The sequence below is a fragment of the Uranotaenia lowii genome, chromosome 2 (assembly GCF_029784155.1).
Source record: "Uranotaenia lowii strain MFRU-FL chromosome 2, ASM2978415v1, whole genome shotgun sequence".
In the NCBI taxonomy this organism is placed as follows: Eukaryota; Metazoa; Arthropoda; class Insecta; order Diptera; family Culicidae; genus Uranotaenia; species Uranotaenia lowii.
In genome coordinates this window covers 32,327,422-32,340,658 of record NC_073692.1, presented here as the reverse complement: position 1 = coordinate 32,340,658, position 13,237 = coordinate 32,327,422, and the positions used below count along the sequence as shown (strand labels likewise).

General features: G+C 34.8%; 1 protein-coding gene across 1 annotated transcript in view; it reads right to left on the bottom strand.

The window, feature by feature from the left end:
• The window catches only part of LOC129745090 (uncharacterized), a 167,398-nt gene that overhangs the window by 148,741 nt on the left and 5,420 nt on the right, over positions 1–13,237 (bottom strand). The window lies entirely within an intron of this gene.

Genomic DNA, 13,237 nt, shown 5'->3' with positions numbered 1-13,237 from the left:
CTGGTTCCACTTTTTGCGGGTAATTAAACTTGCTCTCTTCCTGAACTCCAAACGCTCTTTGATCTAGTTTCGGAGCGATATAGTTATCAGATAAATAATCGAAACATGTTGATTCGAAAATATTTTTTAGTGGGTGATTTAGTAGTGGGTTAGTTGGTGTCTTTATTTTTAGTTGTGAAGCTGTTACATGTACAGAGGTGAAAATTCTTATAAGCGCACTTCATGTTTCAAACATCGAAATTAATATACTAAAAAATTCAAAACTCTTAACAATAATGACTGGTTGGAGGAAAGAAAGTGTCAAATAGGGGAAAAGTTCATATAACGCCCCATGTGGCTAATACGCGCCACCTTTGTTATGAAGAATCTGAAACATTTTAAGCTTGCAAAATATTACCAATTTGTTTTAAATGCTGTGATTGGTCATGGCAAGTATGAATTTTTCCTTAAAATGCCCCTGTGTCGTGATAATTTCACAATTTTTGTTTGTCTTCATTTCGATCTAAATTTTAAAACACTTCGATTAAGGTGTCACCAAGCAGAGAAAAACGAATAAGACAATATTTTCTGACATATCGATAGAGGAGAATCTAAAGTATGATTTTATGCTAAAAATCATACTGAACTCGCTAAGGTATGCTTTTTATGGGTATGTTCTATCACGGCCCATGCGCTCGTTATAACGCGCCAATCGTAGTAGGCTGAAAATAGCATTAATTTTTCAAAAAGGCCAATTTTCATTGAAAATGAACAAAGAGTCTAAAACCATATTTTGAGCGTTAATTCAGCCCAAAAAATCTACTTTTCATTTTTTTTAAATTTTGATTAGTCCATTTTGATTTTCTTTTCAGTCAAAGTGTCTGTAAGTATTGGTGTGTTTTCGGTCTTCGGCTGCTTTCGGGTGTGTTCGGCTGCTAGGCGCGTATTGAATACACAGCGGCGCGTATTTGCAACACAGTTTTGTTCTGTGGCTTTGAATATGGTTTTTAAAACTCAAGTTTTTGAAGCAACTAAAGCAATTTGAGTAATAAAAAATCATAGGCATTTGTAGAAAACACTTTTCTTCAACGATTACACCCATTTTTAACACAATATGTACGTGGAATACATAGAAAACCAGCGATTCGCTTAGGAGGCGCGTAATAGGGCATGTTCCCCTATTTGATTTGGCATTGAAACAATTGGGTTATCCTAGGCCTTTGAAATACGCAGCAAAAAATGTAGGCACGACCGATGTAGGGGAACATGCCCTATCATGCGCCACCTAAGCGAATCGCTGATTTTCTATGTATTCCCCGTAAAAATTGTGTTGAAAATGGGTGCAATCGTTGAAGAAAATAGTTTCCTACAAATGCCTATGATTTTTTATTACTCAAATTGCTATAGTTGCTTCAAAAACTTGATTTTTAAAAACCTTATTCAAAGCCACAGAACAAAACTGTGTTGCAAATACGCGCCGCCGTGTATTCAATACGCGCCTAGCAGCCGAACACACCCGAAAGCAGCCGAAGACCGAAAACACACCAATACTTACAGACACTTTGAATGAAAATAAAATCAAAATGGACTAATCAAAATTAAAAAAAAAAATAAAAGTAGGTTTTTTGGGCTGAATTAACGCTCAAAATAAGGTTTTAGACTTTTTGTTCATTTTCAATGAAAATTGGCCTTTTTGAAAAATTAATGCTATTTTCAGCCTACTACGATTGGCGCGTTATAACGAGCGCATGGGCCGTGATAAAACATACCCATAAAAAGCATACCATAGCGAGGTCGGTATAATTTTTTAGCATTAAATCGTAGTTTAGATTCTCCTCTATCGATGTGTCAGAAAATATTGTCTTATTCGTTTTTCTCTGCTTGGTGACACCTTATTGAAAGTGTTTTAAAATTTAGATCGAAATGAAGAAAAATTCAAATTGTGAAATTATCACGACACAGGAGCATTTTAAGGAAAAATTCATACTTGCCATGACCAATCACAGCATTTAGAACAAATTGGTAATATTTTGCAGGCTTAAAATGCTTCAGATTCTTCAAAACAAGGGTGGCGCGTATTAGTCACATGGGGCGTTATATGAACTTTTCCCCTAATTTCTGGAGATGATGTATTGTTTAAGATTTTCGCAGAAATTTTACATCAAAGCGATGTATACAATTCGAACAAGTCATGTAGTTCAATATCACAACCAAGGCCGTGCGAACGGGGGGGTTTTAGGGGTTTAACCCCCCCCCCCCCCATGGAGATTTTTTTCAAGTAAAATTTCTCAGTTCAATCTTCAAAAAGGTGTTTTTAAATAAGTGTTAACAAACATGTCGCAAAATTTTCTCGCCTCCGCACAGTGGTTTAAAACTCGAAAAACGTGATCATGGGCTTTTTGATGCCTTAGATGTCAAAATAGCTTAATAACATGTTCTACAATGTTTCATTATTTTTAATTGCGCATATTTTGCCATTATTATTTTTCTCATCGATCCACCTAAAAGTGAGATATTTTTTTTATTTTTTGAATTTATCATCCAATCAAAATGATGTGTTCGGAAAACTTGTAGACAATACAGTTTTAAAAAACTTTGTAAATCACTTTGAAGCTCTATCTCTCAAAACAACAGATTTATAAACATTTTTATAAAAACTAACCTCAAAACACGAAATTTTCGTTTAACTTTTTTCAAAGCGACTTTCGAGTCTTACTTTATATGAGAGAGTTGTAACAATTGTAAAAGTGCACAACTTCATTGAAGATGTCAAGTTTCTATCTTGACGTTAAATGGTACTTTTTGTGTAATTACGTTTCTAAATTGCATATTTTCATTGATCCATATCTCTAAAAGTTGCAAACTTATGAAAACAAAATTATATGCATTTGAAAGGCACATTCTTGAGCTTTATTGAACATATAATTTCATTTGTATGTATCAGGTTTTCTACTAAAATCATTTATCTGAAAGATGGTAGTTTTGAAGTTTTTGTTAAGCCAGCCTGGCAAACTCTTGCTTTTTAGCAAAAGGAAGGATGAAATCTTCTTTTTTTTTTCTTCTTTTCCTACCGTTGACAAGTGAAGACGACGGTTCTTAATTTGTTAAGATGGACGAGTTGGCCCTGTCTAGAAGCGTTAGTTCCATTATAGTTAGTAAATCATTTATATGAAAGAAGGTAGATTCGAAATAATGGTCATTTTGCGTATTTTATCAACACACATCTTTAAAAAATGTTGCCCTTTTAACACGAAAGTGGCATAGATTCATGATTTTGTAACCTTTAATATTCATGGCTATCTTTAAAGTTTTTTCTTTATTTATAAAGTTTTATTTTTGGTTAAATAGTTGTGTAAGAGAGTAAATTAGAATGAAATATTAAAATTTATATTCATGATCTTCTTCTTCTGATTGTTCTAAATCAAGGTTTTTTTTTGCATCGGCAACAAAGGAAAATGTGGTATTGGTTTAGATTTTCTTAGGCTCGTTATAAGAGGGTCCGAAGATTCGAGCATCCGATGCATAAGGTCGATGTTTGTTGCTTGCCTTGAAAATTTTCGAGTGTGATGTTCTCTAAAATTTCAAATATCCTTATTCCTAGACTGTTGAGCGTCTTCGGATAATTGCCCAAAGGGTAATAAAAATTGTTTCACGATTTGAGCCCCATGAAATAAAATTTTGTGAACTGCTGCGGGTATATATGTAATACCACAGATACAAATTGACTAGTTTCATGGCCGTTTCCTTAGAAAACTTATCGAATTTTTCCACATTTATTTTCTGGCCAGAAGCCAAAACTAGCAGAATACCACCGCATCGTTGGATGACTTCCAAATCTAAACCTTAAATATTAAAAGTTAGTACAGAAAAAACAAATCGTACTCTATAAGTACCATTGATTTCTGCAGATTTTTCAGATTCTTGAAAAAAAACGCCTTGCTGTATTGCCATCAGGTCTTTCAGATAAATGATTTACTAACTATAATGGAACTAACGCTTCTAGACAGGGCCAACTCGTCAATCTTACCAAATTAAGAACCGTCGTCTGTGTGGTGACCTTCCTTTCACTACTCACTTCATTTCTAAATTTCACTACTCCTAACTATAATCTTTTCGGACCACTTAAAAACTATCAAACGCGTATGTACTATCGTTCAGAAATTCGAATCCAGAATGATCCAAAACAGTCAGTTCGTCCGTCTCTTTCATCCGCGGATCTCACCAATTCACTCTCCGTAATCTCATTCGGTCGAGCGTAACTCAAAATACACATTCCAATCGCGTGTCTAAATATGTTTTAGTTTTAAATCATTTCCTACTATATATTCAAAATCAATTAGCTTACATTTTGATAACATTTTCAAGTAAGGAGGATATACCAAATCGAGACGACTGAGATAAATATAATATAACGCTTCAATAAAAGTTAATCTAATATATATATGCATATATTTTAACCACTTATTTATCATAAATATTTCTCTCAGGCTATATCTACCACAGTCTGCACTTGTCAACGGTAGGAAAAGAAATAAAAAGAAGATTTCATCCTTCCTTTTGCTAGCAAGAGTTTGCCAGGCTGGCTTAACAAAAACTTCAAAACTACCATCTTTCAGATAAATGATTTTAGTAGAAAAACCTGATACATACAAATGAAATTATATGTTCAATTAAGCTCAAGAATGTGTCTTTCAAATGCATATAATTTTGTTTTCATAAGTTTGCAACTTTTAGAGATATGGATCAATGAAAATATGCAATTTAGAAACGTAATTACACAAAAAGTACCATTTAACGTCAAGATAGAAACTTGACATCTTCAATGAAGTTGTGCACTTTTACAATTGTTACAACTCTCTCATATAAAGTAAGACTCGAAAGTCGCTTTGAAAAAAGTTAAACGAAAATTTCGTTTTTTGAGGTTAGTTTTCAGAAAAATGTTTATAAATCTGTTGTTTTGAGAGATAGAGCTTCATAGTCTTTTACAAAGTTTTTTAAAATTGTATTGTCCACAAGTTTTCCGAACACATCATTTTGATTGGATGACAAATTCAAAAAATAAAAAAAATATCTCACTCTTAGGTAAATCGATCAGAAAAATAATAATGGCAAAATATGCGCAATTAAAAATAATGAAACATTGTAGAACATGTCATTAAGCTATTTTGACATCTAAGGCATCAAAAAGCCCATGATCACGTTTTTCGAGTTTTAAACCACTGTGCTCCGGCGGAATTTTGTCCTGAATCACTCTAGGCCTAAGACATTTCATTCTGCGACATTACATGATATTTACGATTTGAAACTAGTTTTTAATTATCAGTTTGGATTTACAATTTAATACAAAACCGTTTCATGTCTTTGAAATTGGTTTTTATTAAGAAATGGTTCTAAACAAGTTTATCCATAACGTTCTAACAAATCACTGTGATAATAATAAAAAACATTTATATCATAGCAAATTCAATGCTGATATGAAATATTCTTAAAGAATCCAACCAATTTAAACATCAACTTAAATTTGTGTTTATTGTTCTTTTAATACTCAATTCGATATTCAAACAATTTTTATAAATTACACAAGGCCACAAAATTCACAATTTATTTAGGTGCAAAGAAGTTAAGAGCAAATTTTGATTAATTTTGATGATTTGCAACTTTTGAAAATAGGTTTAAATTTTAAAGGTATTTTACAAAATTCTGCACTTTTCTGATAAAACTTCAAAACATAAAAATAAAAAATTAAATGAAGGGTTTTCCTCAAACCTGTAAGTCATTTTTACTTCTGCGAAAACGCTTTTTAAAGTTTTTTTTTATTCACTTTTCCCAATTTTGAAAAAATAAAAGATTTTAAACGAACTTTGAAGATGTATTAACTTAATTTTATTTGAGATATTTTTAAAGCTAATATCACATAGTTTTGCAGATTTCGAGAAGTTCGTTTACTTCAATCATCAATTGAATTTTATAAATAAGTTAAGAAATTTCGATGAAATTTTTATTGTCTTCCAAAAATGTTAAAATTTTATCTTTTTATAGGAGAGAACATGTGTTGGATCCGTGAATTCACTGGAAAAGCCAAAATTTTTTTCCGTTGTTTACATTTTAAAATAACTTTAAAATAAGTTTTATGTTATCAACCGTTTATGATGTTTATTTTTTTTTTTTTTGCTAATTTTAAGACTTGGATTTCAAGCAAACAAGGAAGACGAGTAGAGGAAAATGAGCGAATAGATTTTGATAAGAAGCATTTTCATCACATGTCACCGATTTATTCCTCAAGAAACAAATTTTCAAATTATGAATTTGAAATGTTCTAACTAAAAGAACAGGATTTTTACCGACAAGGCCGATAAATTGAGTTAACATTTTATTATAATTGTGAAATAAATAAACTTAATAATTTTTTTAATAAAATTACCGAACTTTATAATCAAACCATTAAAAAAAATTGAAATTTTTTTAATTAGTTTGTGTTTGTTTTACCAATTTTTTCACAATCAGAAAATCTAAAGAGAGTGGATTCATTTATGGATTCATATGATTACAGATAATTTTTATGATTTCAGATAATTCAACCCTTCAAGACAGCTGAGAAGATTTGCCAGCCGATTTTCAAATGTTAAGTTGAGAAGATATTTTTTTATGCAATTCTCTTTGTTTTAATTCCTTTTTTCTGTAACTAGTTCAAAATTATTTAAAAAAGTTTTAATGGATTTGGATGAGAATGTTTTGCGAACCATTTTAATTATTATTATTGAAAGTTAAAATTCGTAGCGTTGTGATGTGGTCCACACATGATCGTCGAGATCGGAATCCAGCTTGTTGCCGTCGGAGTGTAGCGTCTATTTTCTCCTGGATCCTGTTCAGAATCACTTTGCAAAGTACTTTGAGGGTTGTACAGATCAACGTTATGCCTCGCCAGTTACCGCACTCTGTCAGGTCTCCTTTCTTTGGGACCTTTACGAGGATACCCTTCATCCAGTCGGCCGGGAATGTTGCAGTATCCCAGATGTCAGCGAAAAGACGGTGCAATATTTGTGCTAATAGGGCAGGGTCGGCTTTCAGCATTTCAGCAGGGATGCAATCGATCCCAGGTGCTTTGTTGGATTTCATGTTTTTGATTGCCGCTTCTATTTCAGCCAGCGAAGGCGCTTCCGAGTTGACGCCATTTATGCGACTTACTGTTGGCGCTTCGAGCTGCAGATTCTGTTGGCCATCGCTATTCGTGACTCGGAAGAGTTGTTCGAAGTGCTCAGTCCATCGTTTGAGCTGATCTGTTCGATCGGTCAATAACTGACCTGCTCATACTGGAACAAATCAACGAATTCCAGGACTCTCTTCTGCTGGTGTTCGTTGATTTCGAAAAAGCATTCGACCGACTTAACCATGAAAACATCTGGGCGGCTCTAAGGCGACGAGGGGTCCCAGAGAAACTAGTCCATCTCATCGAAGCACAGTATGAGGCATTTTCGTGCGAGGTCTTGCACGACGGTGTCTTGTCCGAACCAATCCCGGTATCTGCTGGAGTGAGACAAGGATGTATTCTATCACCGCTACTTTTTCTAATCGTAATGGATGAGATTCTGATTGGATCGAATGACTGTGCACCGAACCGAGGACTGCCGTGGAATCCTTCAACAATGGAGCAACTGAACGACCTTGACCTGGCTGACGATATTGTTTTGCTCGCCCAAACACAACCAGATATGCAGAGCAAACTCGACGACCTCACCGAAAGTTCCAAGGCAGCAGGTCTCAAAGTCAATGTCGGAAAGACCAAGTCGATGGAGATCAACACAGGAAATCCCTCCAGTTTCATGGTAGCTGGGCAACAAGTTGAGAAAGTGGAGTGCTTCCAGTATCTTGGTAGCCAGATAACGCCTGATGGTGGTACCAGAAAAGACATCGAAACACGGATCAGAAAGGCCCGATTTGCGTTTGCGAGTCTCCGAAACATCTGGCGGTCACGCCAGATCTCTCTACGAACAAAAATCCGAATCTTCAACTCAAACGTCAAATCCGTATTGCTGTACGGGTGCGAAACTTGGTGCACATATGCGGTAACGACGCGAAAACTGCAAGTATTTGTAAACCGCTGCCTGCGGAATATCATCCGCGCTTGGTGGCCTGGCAACTGGATCTCGAATGAGGAACTACATCGCCGGTGTCATCAAAAGGCGCTAGAAATCGAGATTCGGGAACGTAAGTGGAGATGGATTGGGCACACGCTGCGAAGAGATGAAAACGAGATTTGCAGAGAGGCGCTAGATTGGAATCCAGAAGGTCATCGAAGAAGAGGCAGACCCAGAAATTCGTGGCGGCGAAGCCTAGCCGCTGAAATCCGAACTGTCGACGAGAATCTTGACTGGGACCAGGTGAAGACGCTGGCTCCGGATCGTCAACAGTGGAGGTCTTTTACTACGGCCCAATGCACCGGAGGATCGGCGCGGGATCATTAAGCTAAGCTAAAAAAAGTTAAAATTAAAGAATTAGCATCACTGAAATTGTAAAACACTTAAAATATATATTTTTTGAACATTTCAATTAAAAAAAATAAAAAAAAATATTTTGGAAAGGAGGTCACCAACCAAATATTTTAACTTTTGGTGGAAATGCAAGCGTTGCTGCAAGTGAATTAGCGTTATTGTAATTTTATTTCTTTAAAAGTTCTTCTACGAATCTCACCACGCCTTGTTTGTTGTGTGTTTTGGTATTTTTGTCAATTCTAGCTAAATTTTAATTTCGAAACCCCCCCCCCCCACCTCCCTTATGGACGAGTCCTTCGTAAGGGTGTGATCACAACCTTTGTAGTATTACATCAAGTAGTCAATGTTTTTTTCTACTGTCGTTTGAAATTTCTTCAGTATAAAATTTTGAGAAACGGATTGTGAGGCTCAGAAAAAATTGTTGTTGTGGTAAGTAAGTTCTATCAAAGTTTATAAAATTCTGAGCAAAGACATATCTCAGTATGAATTTTCATGAGTTATGATTTTTTGAAAATTGGCTCAAATGCGTCAGCGATCCAAAGCTGATTAAGAGATTTTAAACAAACCAATGGAAAGGTGACTGTTATGTTTTGTTTATCCTTCTGGGTATTTTGTGTTTTATTTATCCGTTATAGTTGAAAAAGAACGCCTCTGTATGAAATGTTCCAGTTGGAAACCCACTGGCTTGGTTATTCCAGGGATATGAATAGAAATGGAGCCCCAAAAATGGTTGGGTTCCAGTTTTGTTCAGGAAAGATCGGCTCTCATCTAGTGAATCGAAAAAACTCGATAGATCGTTTTTAACAGACAAAGTGGATGGTTTGGTGTGTCAAAAATGTGTGCCCTAAGTTCACTGGTGTTAGGAAAAAGTGGTAGAAATTTTGACATTTTGAAAATTTTACCATGCAAAAATGTTTTCATGATCTTTGGGCGTTGTATTTTTTTACAACACTGTTTCTATTTCAGCCGTATGTGATAGAAATATTGCTATTTTTGCATCACAGCATGCGAAAATACAACACGTGTTGTAAAAAAACTAGAAGGCCACAGATCTTGAAAATGTTTTTACATGACAAAATTTTCAAAATGTGCCGTAAGTGTCAAAATTTCTACCACTTTTCCCAACACCAGTGAATTTGTTCTCAGGACAGCTAAAAGAAGATCTATTTGAAGACCTGTTTCAAAATGTTTTGATGCTATCCAGAGATTATTGATTGATCTGGTTGAGAAGGAGGCTTCCCCTAGGAAAAATAATATTAACAAAAATAAATTTTCAACTTTTGGCTAAAAAATTATAAATCATCACTTTGTGATATATTGCTCACTTCAATTTCGATTCAATTTCCCAGTCTCTAAACGCCTTGACACAAATCAAAATCAGAACTCTGAGTCTTAAATGTTTATCACTGTTTCTGGAAAAATCTAAAATATCAATCAAATTATTCAGGAAGGTAAAAGAATGATGATATCTGTTTGCAATCATATCGGAAGCCCTAAACTATTATAAAAATCATTGATGTCAACTGCGTTACATACATTTCGTGTAATTCTTTACAACCAATGTATGTTATAACATTTGTACCATTTGCGACTCAAGTTATGTTACACGTTTTTGCTGCAACACTTTTTTGCTGTGTAGGATTCAGCACTAGATTATGACATGGCCACTCCAGAAAATGATTCTTTCCCTTGAAAACCCCTTCCAATTTTTTTCTTGGGGACATGAAATATGGCTTTATTTACCAGAAAGATAAAGTTAGCATACATAACATTCTCCGTAAATGATATCAGTGTTCTATATGAGTAGTTATTTTCAAAAGGTGTGCAAAAAAGGTTAGGACATTTTCAGAGAATAAAAATGACCCGATGTGATTTGTTACACCTTCCAAAATTTAATTAAATTTGTCAAAACAATTGAAATTCAGTTTCATTTCCTAGACAGCGTTTCCAACCAAATTTCAACATAACTTGGAAGCAAATGCTTTTAAAAGAGAGCAGCAACTGAAGTTTCTCACCTCAGTACAAAGATGTTTTAAAATTTTTTCTTAGAATTGATTTCTAGATATGTTTTTCAAGATTTGAAACTTTTACCCAGTTTTTATGAGCTGCAAAGAGTTTCTAATTATTTCATTTTGTATTATCTATTGATATGGACTTCCAGCCCTTTCCCTCTTGCAATGCAAGAAGTGCTAACGAACAACTTAAAAATCGTTTTTTGTATCTAAATGACGTAACATTTCGCTTTATTTGTCTGATAAGTATTCAAATTATGCCAAATATAATATGAATAAAGACTTGCCTCCTTCTTTCCGATTCCACCCAGAAATAAGGGAGGATCTCAAATTATTCGTACGCAATCTGCAATTCAAATTTAAATTCTAATTCAGATACACCGGGGCAAGTGCAAACGGATTTTAACAAAATTAAACTTTTATAAATCTAAGAAAAATATGTTATTCTTGAAAACAAATCATAACTAAATCAACATATTACATTTATTACATTACATTACTTAAACATATTACATAACTAAATCACTTCTCAACAAACTCTTGTTAAAAGTTAAATATTCAAAAAATGTTGCCAAAAAGATGTTTCTAAATCAATATTTGACCCGCACATTGAGGCAAGTGAAAACACAATACTCAACTTTTACTGAATTCTGTTTTAAGCATAAGACCTTAATTTAGAATATCCACTTCTGGTTCAACACACGACATACCCCTTTCTGACCTTTCGCACTTAGAGCTGAATCATTTAGGAGAGGAAATTCATAAAAGGTAAATGTTTCGTTGCTAAAAAGCGCGTTTGAACTTGTTCCACCATGTGATACGACAGGAGAAAATATTATTTAAAACACTTTCAGGTCATATTGAAAATTTATTTTAAAAAATTCTACTGCCACTGGAATATCAATCACAAAAATAGCTTTTCAACAAAAAAGCGGGTCAAAAGACTCTTTTATGTATTTAGTCAAAATATAAAAACAAAAACACACTTTTCATGTAAGTACGTAATAGAATTGTGTGTAAACAAACCGTATTCCAACCTTTGGTTGGAATACCGTACAGACTATAATTTAACTTAAAACTAAGTAATAATTTATACATTTTTTGTAAACGTACGTTTAAGATTATTACATACTGAGAACAATAAAATTCGAGACTCTGGCATGGGTTGACGATGATTTCGACTGCCTAAATCCAAATATTATTTGTTTTCGTACAAATTGAAAATATTTTTGCCCTGCATCATTCAAACTTTTGCCCCAGAGGTGGATTAAAAGTACGTTTCGATAGCAGCTGGGCATTTTCACTACTGGTATAAAATCTTTCATTCAATTGTCTGCGTATTTTTCAAGAAGATAGATAATAGACTAAGGAATCAAATGCTGTTCTTGCTTTTATGGAAAAACAACAGCAAAATTTTCTAAAAATAGCATAGCACTGAGGTCCTACTTTTACTTCATCCTACCCTAACTAGGTGAGGTTTCACTCAAGCCTTAAGCCAGTCCCTGTTATTCTCGAAGAAGCGTTAACATCGGGATCCTGTTTCGCTGATTCCAGCAACAAATTGTACCCTTCAAAGGTCGTAGAGCTGAAGGCTAGTCTGATAAATTCCGGGAGCTGTTTTCGATACCAGCTGCTCAAGTTGTAGTGTAGTGTGTATCGGAATACGTGTTGTTAAGCAATAAATAATATAAAAAAATAAATTTAAAATTGCTAAACAATCAAATTAATTTGTAAATCCTGCTCCAAACTTTGTGACGTTTGCGCTTGTATCACTGTCATGGGGTAGGGAAAAATGCAACAATGTGCTGAATTTCCTAAAAAAAAATCCATACCATACCGATCCATTTACCATGAGAATGATTAAATCAAATGTGAAAGCAGTTAGCGAATAAGTGTAGAAAGAACTGGAAAAATATTTTCAAACGTGAAGAAGTTTGAATTTTATGAACGCTTGTTATGTTGTTTATTAATCGTAATCTGTGGAAAATATCGAAAACGCTCACTAAAGAAGATAGTAAAATGCTATCGAATGACTGGTATCTAAACTTTTCTTATACCGTGGTTGAATTAACGGATATTTTTCGATTGCTTTGATTCAGTAGAATTATTCAACCAAGTAGGCTCGCAACACAAAATAGAGTGCGTGACTGAGGTGTTTTGTCAATGTTTGCCCCTGTCAGTTGAACGAAAACGAAAATTTTAAAGGCTTGTTTTGACGGTCGTAGGGAGAACTAGCAATCGCTAGTGTAGTGTCTGGTGTTGTAAGGACCTTGGTAGAATGCAATTCTATCACTGAGTTAGCTTAAAATCCCTTGAGAAAAAAAAACTATCACTGAGACCTGCATTGTTATTTATGGGCCCAGATACGTCTGGACGTGGAAAAAGATTTGGATCGGGAGATGTACTCTCAAAAACTTGCGGTTAGCAAGCGTGCTCAGAAACGAGCCATGGTGGTACGGGAAATTAAGGCCAGGAAGGCGGGATCCGAGAAGGTTACTCTCGGTGCTATCGCTAGTCACGAGCTACGCTGCGGTTAATAGCGTGAGTCAATTTCCGACGGCTGAGAGGAGGACTCACTGCATCCAAAACCAGGTGCGGTGGCTGGATGCAGTTGTTCACCGAGAAGGTAACTCTCGTGGTGTGATATTACGCTACGGTCAGCATGGGTGAACTCGCATCCAACTGTTGGAATGGTATTCTGGCACTTTGAGAAAGGTTGTTTGGGCGACGACGGTCAGTTGCCAGCTTCACCTCATT